Here is a 5,452-nt window from a genome sequence, read left to right on the forward strand (position 1 = left end):
TATTCTCCCATTATCACTTAATGAATGTTTATTGCCCTCATCTTTACCAGACCTAACATCTTTGTGACCGATAGGTAAATCCTTTGTAAGAATAAACTCCTAATTTCAAATCAACCAAAAGGCTAAAAATACTATCAGTTTCCTCACTTGCTGTATCCTATGTACCTAATGTTTACACCAACGCATTTGAAAGTACCTTAATTTTTAGCTGTATTTACTTTGTTATTACAAAATGTCATTAAACTATCATTATATTGGAACATGACTATTGGAACCTGAAACCTAAGTCTGTGTCTTCATGCCATGGTCACTCATATGGTTCCAGAATAAATTATCTTTTATTTTCTTTCAGGTACGATTTTTTTTTTGTATTGATGTTAATAATCATACCTTTCTAGCAAGGTTCGAGTAGAAAGGAAATGTGCGGAAGTTACTGGTACATCTCTTTGATGGAGCATATGTCATATAGTTAAGTCTCAAGTAAGCTAATAGGTTGTAAAACATGATCCTGCTATTTTCCCTTTGGCTAATGGAACTTGTAGCATGCTGCATTTGTTTCTCTTATGTTATGACAAAATACCCAATAGAAACAATTTAAGGAAAGAAGGATTGATTCTGTCTGACAGTTTTAAGGATACAGTCCATCATATGAGGAAGGCACAACAATGGCTCTATGGTGATGGCAGCATGTGACTAGGATTCTTTCTTCCCATCTCAGAGGAAGAAGTAGAATTAAGGAATGTTGGCACTCACCATGCTTTCTCCTTTTCCTCTTCTTATTTAGTTGAGGATTCCATCTGAGACATGGTGCCACTTACATTCAGAATGAGTCTTCTCTCCCCAGTTAGTTGCCTCTGGAAATATCACTGTACACATACCCAACAGTGTGCCTTATCAATGCCTTACGTGTTTTCTAATTGCATGGCATTCATAGTCAAAGTTACCCATTGCAAGTACTTAGGAATTCACTCAAGTCAGAGTGTTCTGGGCTCCTTCAGTCTCTCATTTCCTTCTCCTCACATCCACCGTCATGATCAAATCTGCTAGTTTTGAGGAAAATCATCTTGGAACTCATCTCCCCTCTTCATCTCAACCTCTGAACTTGCATGGAAAAATTTCACTTACTAAGTAATCTATGTGAGAGTTTGGACATAAGATGTACTTGTCAGGGAGTGAGTGGGGGGACACATAAAAAAAAACTGATGATATGACTGTTCCATGGTATTGTAAGACTCTAGGGAGCAGAGCCTTTGTTTACCAGAGACCCCCTGAGAGAACCACCCACACGGACATGATAGATGGCTGCAAAATGCAAGAGGAATTTTATTCTGACGCATCGGGGTCACTTCACTCTCGCAGGAGGAAGGACCCCGAATTTCTCAAGCACACACTTTTTATACTTTAGCATAGGCAGACTTTAGCAACAGCAAAACTTGTTTAAACCTAATTGGACACTTTGCTTAGCCTTTAAACTTATTGGCCACACTCACCTAGGCAATTATTTCTGGTGGGCTATGTTTATCTAGGGCTGTGAAGGACACTGCTGGTTACTAATCAGTACATCCTCTGGTTTTTCTCTGAATTTTTTTTTTTAACTTTCTCCCTGCTATCAGGAACAGCCTGACCAGTAGGGTGGTTGTGTCTCTAATTGCCCTTTCTGTTCCCTTGGTTGTTATAGCAAATTTGTCAGAGTGGTCTCACAGTATAGTTAAGATTTTTATTGTAGATATGAGGGGGGCTGGGTTATAAGAAAGATGAGATACAGGAGGAGGGAAGCCTGTGAGCTGGATGGAGTTAAGGGTAGAGGAGTAAGTGAGAAGGGTTGGGATGCTAGCATGAACTTTGAAATGTATAACAGGCACTTGTGATACTGAAAGAGCCTGGAGGACAGCATGGACTTTGATGTCCATAGGCACCACAGGTAGCCATATGTCCCTTTTGCCAGAAATGAACTCTTTTCAGCATGATGGGAACCAATTTCACAAGTTCCTGAGGAATACTGGCGTTTACATAGCTCGCAGACATCCTCCTATAATCTAGGTTGAGCTCATTTCTGGATATTTGGACAGCCTTTTAGAGTTTCAGGAACTACAGTTTCCTTTGGACCTGGCAAGTAAGATTTGACCTTTAAATTTGGAAAATGTGTTTTGCTTGTTTCTGTTATTTTCATAACAACTGAGATTTAAAATGATGCCATGCAAGAGTATGGGCTCATTTCAGTTATTGAGTTGGAGCAAATCTTTATTTGTTTTAGTTTTCTCACTTGCTGAAAGGAGAATACAGACCATATGTTGCTGAGTTCTGCCCCACTATAATAATGAGAGGATCTAATTAATTATTATTATATCGAAGAAGATGGATAAACAAACAAACAAGAGGGCAGGAACTTCACAAGTGTGTTTCTGTGGACTGGATCTTTGTCTACTAGTCGTTATAGAAATAGCGTGGAGACCCAGCAAACTCACCACATGTTACCAGGAAAATAAAGATCCCATTTTGGGATTGTCAGTCTAATTAACAAATAATTCAAGAATAGACTCAAATGGAAACTAGGGCAGGCGAGTTGCAGGTTCCTGGCAGCTTCCTGGAAAAGCCAAGCCGTTTGAGTTAAATCAACATGGAGGTCAGACGCATGGCAGGCAGAAAGCCCCATGGTAGGGAGAAGAACTTTAGAGAAAAAAATAAGGAGCCCAAAGAACCAGAAAAGGCATGCTTAGGCTCTGGCCAGAATCTGAAAGAGAGATATGGAAGAAGAAAAAGGAAAAGATACCTCTCCGAGTCAGGAATCATAAAGGCAAGCAGGTCCATACAACATTAGTATTCCTTCTAGGGTTCACCAAACAGTTACCTGGCAACAAGCCAGGTAGGCCTGCCTTCCTATAAAGGGGGGTGATTGGTCCCTCATCTCTCTCTCTTATTCTCTTAGCCCTTTACTCTCTTGCTCTTTTACTCTCCTAGTCTCTTTGCCCCTTCTCTCTGACCCCTTTCTCCCTCTTTCCCCTTTCTCCTGCCTGCGCTCCCTCCACTTGTTCCTGGCTGGCTTCTTGTCTCTCTTCCTCCCCCTCCCTTCCCTTCCCCATTTCTCCTCCCCTCCCCCTCCCTCTCCTCCCCCCTTCCCTCTCTCTCTCTCTCTCTCTCTCTCTCTCTCTCTCTCTCTCTCTCTCTCTCTCTCCTCCCTTCTCTACTCTCCTCCCTTCTCTACTCTCCTTACCATGTCCTAAATAAACGTTATTCTGTACTATCCCTGTTGTATCCCTGGTACCTTAGGGGAAAGGGATGTCTCAACATGGGCTGGCCAAGTCATCCATTCTACCTCACCATACCGCACTCGATCAAGCATATCTTGGTTCTCTTTTTATGAAATGCAGCATCCAACATAACTTCATGGCAGTGCACAGATACTGCGTTGGGGGCAAAAATTCTGCAAAGAAAATATGTATTCCCTCATTAAGAGCCATATTACTCCTCATATATTTTCAGCAGTCCTGAACCACTCCTTTGGCCAGGTGACTGACCTGTTCTGCTTAACTCTTAAGGAAGGAGACAATGACATGCCTCAACCTACAGCAAGATCGAGTTCTTTTTCTAGGAGGTAACAACTTTCCTTTAATGGGTCTTCAATTCGACTCAAACATTAGTAAATACTGACTTCCGTTTTCACAGAGAATGGAATTGTCACTGGGGAAAGCAGGGTTCATATTACGGATTCTTCGTTCTGTAATTAAAAAAAGAAAGTTCAAACAGACTCAGAAGGAAAGGCAAGGACCTTTTAATGAAGTTTGAGACAGAAATACATTACAGCATATGGGATCTTAGCAGGTACCAGTGTCACCTGGAAGAAAGTCCTCCATAATGCAATGTTCACATTGTATGTGTCTTGAGCAGAAGAATTTGAGCAAGATACAGAAAAGCAGTCACAAAATATGCTTATTAAAATGAAAGCAAAAGCCCACACCAAAGTATGACAATGGGTCAGAGCAAGCTTGTGACTCAAAATTCCCTCATTTTCTTTTCTAAGGGTCTAATAATTACATAAGGGAAGGCGGAGTTCCTTGAAGGATCCATGTTTCTTTGACTGGTGTAAGATGATTGGCACCCCCAGGCCAAATTATGTTTACTACACACATACCATTCAATGATCTCTATTATAATCAAATACACGAGATGTACTCCATATGCTTTAATAGTTAAATGATTTGTGAGGACAGAAAGGCTTAATTTTTTTTTTCTTTTTGTGGTATAAAGGAAGTCTTTGTGCTGAGGGTGAAATCAGTGGGAAGAAATTACTGATATCATCCAGTAGTGAATTATACAGAGCAGAAGTCTATGGTTGGGGCACAGAGTCCTGGAGATTATATTTATGGCCTTGGGCTAAGTTACAGCTTTACCCTTCTTTTTGACTTTTTATTTTGAGAAAGGTTCTCATTAAGTTGGTCAGGCTGGTCTAAACTCACTCTGTAACCCATGCTGGCCTCTAATCTATAGACTTCCTATCTTAGCCTCCTGCATAACTAAGATTGCTCAGTATAAGTCTGACTTTTAATATATTCTCAATAAGAGGTAATTTTTCTACTAAATCATATGTTTAGATTTTAATGCATGCTCAAGAATCAAGTAATTTTCCATGAAAACCTATTATCTGGGTCTTATGAATGGCTCCTCTGACTCAGGATGCTGGAGTCTTATCAGAAGCGAATGTCTTCTCTTTGTTCATTTTCTCTTTCACAAATATTTGTTGGAGGCAAATATTCCAGATACTGTTGTAGATACATAGATAGAGGAGGATAAACATGGCATCTGTCTTTGACTAGATCAATCCAAGTGCAAAAGACAAAAAAATATTTAGCAAAATAAGTGAGCAAGATAAGTTTAAAGTCCTAAGTGCTATAGAAGGGAAAAAATTACCTTCTATACAGAGTATAATCTTCTGTGCAGTCCCTCATAGGTTTTAATGAAATCTATGGAAAACACTTGAGTGTAATAACTGAATACGCACATACTGTAACTATGTCAAACTGACTGTTGTGCTTCATCCAAAAGAAAAAGAAGCCAGGGATATGTTTGGTGGAACCCTGGTATGGCATGGGGGGGGAGGGGGAGAAGTGTGAAAGGGGTGCCTTATAGGCCCGTGCTGAGGCATCCCTTCCCATGAGGTACCAGATATATGTATGGTATAGTATAGAATAGAGTTTATTTAGGGCATGAGGTGGAGAGAGATAGAGATAGAGAGAGATAGAGAGAGAGAGAGAGAGAGAGAGAGAGAGAGAGAGAGAGAGAGAGGAGAGGCCAGCCATGAGCATGTAGAGAGATAGAAGTGGGAGGGGAATGGGGAGAGAAGGGACAGAGGAGGAAGAGGGGAAAGGAGCAAGAGAAGAGCACGAGGAGGGGGCAAGCAGGCCCTGTTATAGTGAGTGAGGCACACCTGGCTGTTTTCAGGTGGGGAGGAGCCCAG

This window comes from Grammomys surdaster, unplaced genomic scaffold, assembly GCF_004785775.1.
Source record: "Grammomys surdaster isolate TR1022 unplaced genomic scaffold, NIH_TR_1.0 224, whole genome shotgun sequence".
Classification (NCBI taxonomy): Eukaryota; Metazoa; Chordata; class Mammalia; order Rodentia; family Muridae; genus Grammomys; species Grammomys surdaster.